The sequence below is a fragment of the Nicotiana attenuata genome, unplaced genomic scaffold (genome assembly GCF_001879085.1).
Source record: "Nicotiana attenuata strain UT unplaced genomic scaffold, NIATTr2, whole genome shotgun sequence".
Classification (NCBI taxonomy): domain Eukaryota; kingdom Viridiplantae; phylum Streptophyta; class Magnoliopsida; order Solanales; family Solanaceae; genus Nicotiana; species Nicotiana attenuata.
The window spans coordinates 412,493-424,077 of record NW_017670475.1 but is presented as its reverse complement, the minus strand read 5'-3'; positions in this window follow the sequence as shown (position 1 = coordinate 424,077).

Below are 11,585 nucleotides of genomic sequence, written 5' to 3'. Positions count from 1 at the left end.
TGCTCGAATTACCAAGTCAAATTCGACATCGATCGAATTAACAAGTCAAAATTCGACCTCGCTCGAATTAGCGAGTCAAATTCGACTTCGCTCGAATTAACAAGTCAAAATTCGACCTCGCTCGAATTAGCAAGTCAAATTCGACCTTGCTTGAATTACCAAGTCAAATTCGACTTCGACCGAATAAACAAGTCAAAATTCAACCTCGCTCGAATTACCAAGTCAAATTCGACTTCGATCGAATTAACAAGTCAAAATTCTAACTCGCTCGAATTAGCAAGTCAAATTCAACCTCGCTCGAATTAACAAGTCAAAATTCGACCTCGCTCAAATTAGCGAGTAAAATTCGACCTAACTCAAATTACCAAGTCAAATTCGATCTCGCTCGAATTAACAAGTCAAAATTCAACCTCATTCGAATTAGCAGTCAAATTCGACCTCGCTCGAATTACCAAGTCAAATTCGACTTCGCTCGAATTAACAAGCCGAAATTAGACCTCGCTTGAATTAGCGAGTCACATTCGTCCTCGTTCGAATTAGTAGGAAAAATTCGACCCCGCTCGAATTAACTACCAAAAGTCCGGGACTTATCGCGAGAAGATCCAAAAAATTCCAAAAGAAAAGAGAAGGAAAATCCAAAGACCTACAATCAAGGACAACTCGACTGTTTCATTCAAAGGAAAAATAGCATTATTTCAAAGGGCCAAAAGGGGCCCCCACCCAACTAAGTTAAAAAAAATGGTAAAAAAACTAAGTACAAAAGTACAAAAACTTCACTCAGCGTTATCCCAAGCCACACCATCATCTCCCTCCCCACTTGGTTCAGTGACTTCACCTCCACTGTCACCCTCTCCATCAGAATGTTCATCATCAAAGGTAAGCTCGTCCTCAGCCTCATCGTCTCCACAAGCCTCCGATGCTGCGGGTGTTGATACCCAAATTTTCCCGCATATATTTTAAATATGCATATATATCTTAAAAATAGTGTACATATATTATTATTAGATTTACAAACATGCTCAAGTGTTTTTTCAATTTTTTTTTATAATTTTAAAGGCTTTAAATCCATTTATTTCTGTAGTTTTTATTATACATCTAATAATTATCCCTAATATTATTTTTATGACGATTTAATCATCTAAATTCATAATTTATACCCATATTGTGCTTAAATATTTTAATTGCATCTTTAAGGCTAGAATTGCATATTTTGCAATAATAGCTCGTATATATGCATAATTATATTATCTATACAGAAAATGACTTTTAATATTTTTATAATGTTAAGTAATTATTTTGAATTATTTTCATGCACAACTGATATTTTTATTATTTATTATTGATTTTTATAAATTATTTTACTGATTTAATTGGGTATTTAAAATCTAGCCACTTTCTAATTAATTTCGGACCTAGCCCAATTATAAACACCAGCCCGATACCCAATTACCCCTACACAATTAAACCATCCGACCTAGAAACCCCTTAAATCAGGACCGTTGATTTCTAAAATCAACAATCTACAACCCAACCCTTTTAAATTAACCTAACCCATCTAAACCCTACTCATTTTACCCCACCCGTCGTCTTTATACACTCCCTCTTATATTCTCCTCTCAAATCCCTAGCACCATCACCCTTAACCCCTTTCGATTCCAACCAGATATGGAATTAATCGGGGATTTTGGATTCCAGCCAGATATGGTGACTCTTTTCATTTATTTATTTTTCGTTATCATTTAATATTATTGGAGCAATCATTTATTACTTACGTTAAGGAATTCGATCATAACTGTAATAAAAATTTGTGTTCGGCTATGCTTGTTTATTCTTATCTTCTATCTCGGATCCAAGATTAATTGTCTTTGGCTAGGATTTACCCCTAATCTTATTATTTAATTGATTTAACAAAAAAGCCTAACATTTTACACTTAGGTAGGTAAACTAATTTTTAGTAGGTGCGTTCTTCAAAGAAATCCGCTTTTCCTTTTCTAACTGAAAATGTGCAGCCCCGACAAAAAGTACCAACCACCCTTTAGTTTATAATGTTCGTGCAGCATGTCATCCACCTCATGAAATATTAGTGCCAGGATTGGATATTCATATTGCAAAAACTTAAAGGAATAAGGGAATATTTGAACCAATAGTAATATATTAGGGATATATATAAACCTAAAATATAACTAGAGATATATTTAAAGTTTTTATCATAGTATAAGGGCATATCTAGCACTTCTCCATTTATATTATTATACTTGCATTGTCTCCATTATTAGAAGAAAAGTATATATGAATTCGATTGTGATAATAGGTTATATGAATCTTCTCATCTAATTAAATGATAAAACCTGAATAAAATAGAAATACTCATCTTACCGAGATTAGTTAAACCCACAATCTCGCAAAAACTCGAAAGTTATTCGAAAATTAGCCTATTATTACGAAAACTAGCCTAAATTATTTTCCAAATAACTCAGCCTTTGCAGAAACATATTTTACCGAAAAAAAAGGAAATTCCTGAAGCTTTTCATCCAATTAAATAAATAAAACTGATTACCTACATTAAATGCAGGGCAAAATAAACAAGCTCATCATGTTTTAGGATTCAATTAAAATAAAACACGACCCTATATATCCTCTGGATAGATAGTGCCATATTCAACAACCGCACAGCCTTAAGAGAAGATGCAGAGTACTGTCATACTGAATATTGTAGTCCGCGAGAGTCCTATTATCTTCCAATCGTCGTCCCGCAAAGATTAATCTCTGCTTATGAAACATAAAACCCTCTTTCTCTTGAATAGCGACTTTAACATCTGCAACAGTGTAATCACTACATAAAACCTTTTTTCCTATGTTTTTCCTTGTAGTTCAACAAATTGCAGCAGGATGAACCAGTTTATTTTAATCTTCGTATCCTATAGTTATGAGCTCTTTCATTTAGTTTAAATTAAAAGTTTCATATATTTCCTAATTACCTAATCATAATTTTATGTACTTTACTCTCGTTATTATTTTTATTCTTCCGCTTACACTAATTGGGTTTAAGTCGGTATATAGTTCTACACCGACAATGTAGGTTTTAGTCGGTCTATATTGTAGAACAAAAGTTTGATAGAAACTTTTTTAATATGAGCATAAGACAGAAATTCGTTTATTATATGTAGGGTGTGTTATAATTATGTTATATTATGCATAAATCTATGATGTCAACATTAATAAACTAGTTCTATCAAAATATATTCAAGTTGATACTAATTGATACCTCTTCTGTAATGAATCCTTTACACAACAGATGTTTACGGAGTATCTTTGCTAACTCCTAGGGAATTCCTATCAATAGTGCTGCTTTGAAAAATAATATTCTCAACTAAAGGAATAAGCACCCCATGAGTTCCATTTGTAAGATTCCACCTCCAGTAATTCTGTGGGAAATCCAGATGTAATTCAATGTATGAGCCGGAAATTACTCCTTCCATTATGTTATTTTAGACATCACTAGAGGGATGAATTGAGTCGTATCAAATTCTTGTGACTAGCTAAAATTTGCCTAACTTTTTGTGTGCTGGACAAACTTGTAGATCTGTATTGGGAGCGAACGCACACGCAAGTATACTTGGTGGACAAGTAAGAAAATGATAAGAAAGTATAGTTCCCATGAGGATTTATGATCAACTAATGACCAATGCATCTAGCGCCAGTATGATCGCCAGATGCACCTGCCTCAGATCTTGTACTGTCAGTGCAGAAGTGTAGCGTAAGTACATAAACATGTAAGTATCAAGTCTAACCTCGAAGAAGTAGTGACGAGGAGTCGATATCGACACTTAGTATGGGCCGGGCCAACAATAATAATACAAAAATTCTAAATAAGCACGGGATATGTAAATAATAACTCATTAACAAGCAGGAACAAATAATTCTTTCACAATTTAATAAATTCCACGTAAATTCCTGTCATTAATAATTGTAATTAAGCACGTTTTATGCCGCGATCGTATGCCCTATCCAGAATAACGTGTACACTGCCGAGTGACGTGTGGCACGATCCATAGATGCATCTATTTTATGCTGAGGGCTTCGGCCCGCTCCACAAGAAATGAGGATATTTTGTGAGCATTTGACTTAATCGTTATTACAAGGCTAATAAACAATGTAAAACAATTTCCATTGATCGTCAAGTAATCTGCTTTAAATTCAAGCAAGTGAAATTTGTTCTCTTATGATTCCTTTATCAAGTTCCAATATGATTTAAACAATTTATTTAACCAGTAGGGCACAAACGTTACAAGTATTTCATGATTTGGGTTCTATACTACCCGGATATAAGCATAATTAGTAGCTACGCACGGACTCTCGTTACCTCATGTATACGTAGACCCCACAATTAGAAGCAAATATTAGTTTAAATCACCGATGGGGTAAATTCCCTCTTACAAGATTAGGCAAGAGACTTACCTCGTCTCAAAGCTCACTTTTCGGCCTCAAATTCACTCCTAAGCCTTAACTCGGTGCCGAACAATCTGAAACTAGTCAAATGTTATATAAATTAATCAATACATGCTCAAAAGTTTATATTCTAACTATTACAGTGATTACCCAACCCCAAATTGAAAGATTCCTAAAATTCCCAGGGCCCACGTGCCTGGATTCCAGGAATTTTCGAAGAAAAATATTACCCCATAACCTCACGAACTCAAATATATAATTTTCACTCAATTCCATAACCATTTTCTTGGTTAAATCCCACTTTTTTAAATCAAAACCTAGGTTTTTTATCTAACCCATAATTTTCAAAATTTTATATAGCAAAATCTACCCATAAATTAAACTCATATTGTGTAGGAATTACTTACCTTCAAAAGCTAGGTTTAAATCCCCCTCTTTACAGCTCCAAAATCACCCAAGAGTGTAATAAATAAGCTCAAAATAGCCTAAGTCCCAATTTAAAACAAGACACTGCCAGCTTCCCCTTCTTCGCGAACATGGAAAGGGCCTCACGTTCGTGAAGGCAAACGACCCAGGACTAGAAAACTTGGCCATTGCGAACGCGACCAGGGCCTCGTGAAAGCGAAGAACAACGGTGCCACACCACCCAGCTCGCCCCACCCTTCGCGAAGGCGGATCCCATCACGGAATGCGAAGCACAAAAATTCCCCCAGCCCAATTCCGTCATCGCGAACGCGAGGATCCTTCCACGTTCGCGAAGAAGGAAACCAGAACTAGAAAATATGATTTTTCCAACTCAGATCCGGGTGGTCCGAAACACACTGGAGCCCCATGTGAACCCGCCCAAATACCCCAACAAGTCCATAAACATAAGACGGGCCCGCTCAAACTTTTGAAACGCGTAAAATATTAACGAAACTAAGAATCACACCCTAAACTAAATTTAATCAAATTATGCACTTCAAGCTTCCATTTCGCTCTAAACGTTCTGAATCAAACTTAGACTACTCGGAATGACACCAAATTTTACGTGAAAGTTTTAAATCACCATACGAAACTATTTCTCGGCTTTGAATCCCAAATAGACGTTGATAACACCAAATCCTACTTAAAACCAAATTTAAAGAACTCTAAAACCTCCAGTGTGCCAACTTTCACTATTAGGCGCCGAACCACTCCTGTGTAATCCAAAACCCAATCCGTACATATGCCTAAGTCCGAAATTATCATACGAACCTATTGAAAGCGTCAAATCCCGATTCTGAGGTTGTTTACTCAAAATGTTGACCAAAGTCGAACTTAGCCTTTTAAAGCCAAACCAAGGGAACCAAGTGTTCCGATTCAACCCGAACCCTTCGAAATTCCGAACTAACCATCCCTGCAAGTCATAAACTAATAAAAGCACGTACAAGGAGTCTTATTTAGGGGATCGGGGATGTAGAAAGCGAAACGACTGGTCGGGTCATTACATTCTCCACCTCTTAAGCAAGTGTTCATCCTCGAACGAGTCTAGAATCATACCTGGAGTGTCGAATAGGAGTGGATATCTGCTCCGCATGTCCTCCTTGGACTCCCAAGTCGCCTCCTTGACTGGTTGACCCCTCCACTGAAACCTCACTCCGGAAATATTCTTGGACCTCAACTGGCGAACCTGTCTGGAAACAATGGCAACTGGCTCCTCCCCATAACCCAGGCTCTCATCTAACTGAATGGTGCTGAAGTCTAACACATGGGACCTGTCGGCATGGTACCTCCGGAGCATAGACATGTGGAAGGCTGGATGATCTCCTGATAGACTAGGAGGCAAAGCAAGCTCATAATCAACCTCCCAACTCGTCTCAGCACCTCAAATGAACCTATAAACCTTGGGCTCAACTTGCCCTTCTTTTCGAACCTCATGATTCCCTTCATCGGCGAGACCATCAAGAGATCTTTCTCGCTCATCATGAATGACAAATCACGCGCTTTCTAATCCGCGTAACTCTTCTGTCTAGACTGTGCTATGCGAAGTCGCTCCTAAATCAACTTTACCTTCTCCAAGGTATCCTTCACCAAATCCATACATATAATTTAGCCTCACCGGGCTCAAATAATCTGATGGGTGAACAACATCGCCGACCATATCCTCAAATGGAGCCATCTCGATGTTGGCTTGATAACTATTGTTGAAAGCAAACTTGGCCAAAGGCTAGAATCAATCCACTACCCTCCGAAGTCAATCACACATGCTCTGAGCATATCCTCCAAAATCTGAACTGTCCACTAATAAATGGGGATTTTGACTACTTATTAGCGCCGTTTAGCTTTTATTTTAGTCCAAAAGCATCTAATTGTTTTCCCGTAAACTGATGAAATGTGCTTAATTGCAGGAATATTGGAAGATGGACTCCTAAGATGAACTCTAACTCAAAAAGAAGTAATCTTAACTCAATACCATAAAAGGCACAAAGGATCAAAAGTGAGGACCACAGAATATCATTTGCGGCCACAGATGATGAAGGAAAATCCAGCAGAGTTTGGTGCAAAATGCGGTCCGCACATGAATTGTGCGGCTGCAAAAGCTGGGCCGGGAACAAAGTTCAGAGAATATGCATTCCATGTCCCTCAAAAGTGCGAACGGCATAGGAATTGTGCGGCCGCAAAAAATGTGCTATACGGCAGCAGATGTAAAAGTGCCGACTGCAGAAGAGCAAGATGCGGCCCCGGTTATAAATCTGCGGACCGCAAAAAGAGTGCCTTGCGGCCACAGATCAGAATTATCCAGCCGTAGACTTCCAGTCCTGAATAGTTGAAGAAATCTGCGGGCCGCACATGGAATTGTGCGGCCGCAGAACCTCCCAAAGGGAATTTTTGTCCGAAATTTTGAGCCCTGTATAAATAGACGAGTTTCACAATTTTACGTCAATTTTTGAGATCAACAGCTACTATAGCTGTTTCTCTTTATTTCTTTTAGTAGTTTTCCATATTTTAAGCTATTTTAACATAGATTTTATCATTTTAATCTTGCAATATAAGTTTAATTATCATTTATTCTTCTATTTCTTCAATTTCAAGCATGACTAGCTAGATTTTTACTAGGGTTGTGACCTAACCCTAGTGTGTAAACCTTATGTGTGTTTAATTTAAGGCTTTTTTATGGTTGGGTGTTTATTATTTAGACTTGTTCATGTTCTAATTTGTAGAATCAATAGTTGAAAACATTACTGCATGCCTATTTGACTTAGTCTTTACTTGCGAAAGAGAGACACAGTCTAGGAAAACTTGGCTAACAAGAAATTGGGTCAATCGACAGATTGATAATCCCAATTAAAGGGTTCAACCTAGAGATAGTAATGACCCCACTTGAGCTTATATCAACCATTTCGTTCATTACCCATTTTATCACGACCCGGATTTCCCACCATCGGGAGTCGTGATGGCGCCTACTATCGGAGCTAGGCAAGCCAAACATTTAAAACATTTTCGGATAACAACATAACAATAATAAAATAACGAATCTTTAAATAAATGCGGAAGTCTTTTAAAACATAAATAACTGAAAACCATAAGTGCGGAAGTTTGAAACATAGTTCTACCCAGAGTCTGGTGTCACTAGCTCACGGACTACTATAGAATGCTAAAGACAAGTCTGAAAGGAAATACATAGTGTTTGTTCGATACAAGGTAAACAAACTAAATCATAGAAGGGACTTCGGCCTGCGAACGCCTGCTAGGCTACCTCGTAAGTCCCTGGACTGAAGACAGCTCCCGGCAATCCTACTGCTGCGGTCCAAAAGCTGCTCCCTGATCTGTGCACAAAAATGCACAGAGTGTAGCATCAGCACAACCGACCCCATGTGCTGGTAAGTGCCTGGCCTAACCCCGGCGAAGTAGTGACAAGGCTAGACAGGACCTACCAAAAACAACCTGTACAGATATATATATATATATACCAGAGCAACGGAAATAATAACAGAAGATATCAAGTAAAGCTGGGAAGGGGGCATGCTCGGGGATAACAAATGAAGAATAATTATTAGAAATAACAGCAGAACTACTCCGGGTTTCCATGATATATATAGTGGACGGCGTGCCACATGATCCCATATTATTATACATAAGTGGTCGGCGCGCCACACGATCCCATATTTACAATGCATAAGTGGTCGGCGTGCCACACGATCCCATTTCATAATATATATAGTGGTCGGCGTGCCACACAATCCCATTTCATAATAAAATGGGTCTTCAGAAACAAACTTGACGCGATGGAACATTACAAGGAAAAGGCAATATTGGTAGTTCAAGGATATATTCAAGAGGAGGGCGATATACTATGATGAGACTTTTGCNTCGTCTATGGAGGGTTTAAGAGGAGAGCTCGTGTGAAAAGTGAGGAAAAATTCCGCAACCATTCTGTTTTTAAGCTTTTAAAATCACTGGGCGACAATGCCCTTCGCGTTCGCGGGAAAGAGGCCGCGTTCGCGAAGGGTTAATTCAACGGACCATCGCATTCGCGATGAGGAGGCTGCGAACGCGAAGAGAATGACTGGGGGGGGTCCAGGGAATGCACTACGCGAACGCGTGGAGAGACTCGCGAACGCGGTGAGGGGGGAACTGTGACTACGCGAACGCGTGAATTAGTACGCGAACGCGGAACAGATGGAACTAAAGCTACGCGAACGCGGGAGTAAGTTCGCGAACGCGAAGAAGGGGACCCGGCCAGCATCACGATCGCGTAAGGGCGACCGCGAACGCGAAGAAGGAACCTGGCCTGCAACAGCTGAAGAAAAACCTGCTGTATTTCTAAGTGAAGATTCACCCCGAACCACCTCAAATTCACTCCCGAGCCCTCGGGGCTCCTAACCAATCATACACACTAACTCAATAACATCCTACGAACTTACTCGAGCGATCAAATCGCCAAAATAACATCAAAATCAATGAATCAAGCCTCAAAATCATCATTTTCATTTCAAACTTCTTAAACTTCTAACTTTAGATATTTAGGTCCGAAACACGTCAAATGGCGTCCGATTTCGACCAAACTTCACAGAAAGCGCTTAACACATATTTAAGACTTGTACCGGGCGTCGGAACCAAAATACGAGCCCGATACTATAGTCCTTTAATAAATTTTCATTTCCATTTTCCTTAAGAATTTCAGAAAAACAATTTCACAGAAAAATTCATTTCTCGGGCTCTCGACCTCGAAATTCGACTCCGAGCATATGACCGAGTCCCATATTTTTCTACGGACCCTCCGGGACCGTCAAATCACGGGTCCGGGTCCGTTTACCAAAAATGTTGACCAAAGTCAACTTTAGCAATATTAATATCAAAATTCTTCAAATTTTTCACAAAGTTCACATATTTCAACATAAAAGCTTTCCGGCTTCGCGCCCGGACTGCGCACGCAAATTGAGGCAACTAAAAGCGAGGTTTTGAAGGCTTCGGAAGCACGGAAGTAGGGAGAAATCCGGTGATGACCCTTTGGGTCGTCACATTCTCCACCTCTAGAACAACCGTTCGTCCTCGAACGGACAGAAGAAAGAAGTACCTGAGTCGGGAAATAGGTGAGGATAACGGCTCCGCATATCAGACTCGGACTCCCAGGTCGATGCCTCAGGAGGCTGACCTCTCCACTGAACACGTACTGATGGACAACTCTTCGACCTCAACTATCGAACCTGCCGGTCTAGAATGGCTACCGGCTCCTCCTCGTAAGACAGATCCTTGTCCAACTGGACAGTGCTGAAATCTAACACGTGGGCTGGATCGCCGTGATACCTCCGAAGCATGGACACATGAAACACTGGATGCACGGCTGACAAGCTGGGCGGCAAGGAAAGTCTGTAAGCCACCTCTCCCACACGATCGAGAATCTCAAATGGACCAATGAACCTAGGGCTAAGCTTGCCCTTCTTCCCAAATCTCATCACGCCCTTCATAGGCGACACTCGGAGCAAGACGCGTTCACCAACCATGAAAGCTACATCTCGAACCTTACGATCCGCATAACTCTTTTGCCGCGACTGAGCCGAACGAAGCCTGTCCTGAATGATCTTGACCTTATCCAAGGCCTCCTGAACTAAATCTGTACCCAATAATCGAGCCTCCCCCGGCTCAAACCATCTGACTGGAGACCGACATCGTCTACCATACAATGCCTCATATGGAGCCATCTGAATGCTGGACTGGTAGCTGTTGTTGTAGGGGAACTCTGCTAAAGGTAAGAACTGGTCCCACGAGCCTCCGAAATCAATGACACAGGCTCGGAGCATATCCTCCAATATCTGAATAGTCCTCTCGGACTGGCCGTCCGTCTGGGGATGGAACGCTGTGCTCAACTGAACCTGGGTGCCCAACTCCTGCTGAACTGCTCTCCAGAAGCGCGAAGTAAACTGCGTACCTCGATCCGAAATAATAGATACCGGCACCCCATGAAGGCGAACAATCTCTCGGATGTAGATCTCAGCTAACCTCTCCGATGAATAAGTGGCTGCAACAGGAATAAAATGCGCTGACTTGGTCATCCTATCAACAATGACCCAAATAGCATCAAACTTCTTCCGAGTCATCGGAAGTCCAGTAACGAAATCCATGGTAATCCTCTCCCACTTCCACTCGGGAAGCTCAATCCTCTGAAACAACCCACCAGGCCTCTGATGCTTATACTTAACCTGCTGACAGTTCAGACATCGAGCCACATATGCAACAATATCTTTCTTCATCCTACGCCACCAATAAAGCTGCCGCAAGTCCTGATACATCTTCGCGGCGCCCGGGTGAATAGAATACCGAGAACTATGGGCCTCCGCTAAGATCAACTCTCGAATCCCATCGACATTTGGCACACAAACTCGCCCCTCCAATCTCAAAACACCATCATCATCTAAGGTCACCTTCGTGGCACCTCCACGCTGCACCGTGTCTCTCAGGACACACAAATGGGGATCATCAAACTGCCGATCACGGATACGCTCCAATAATGAAGAACGAGCGACCGTACAAGCTAACACTCTGCTAGGCTCAGAAATGTCCAACCTCACAAATCGATTGGCCAGGGCCTGAATATCCAAAGCAAGCGGTCTCTGGCTGACCGGAACATAAGCAAGACTACCCATGCTGGCGGACTTCCGTACTCAATGCATCGG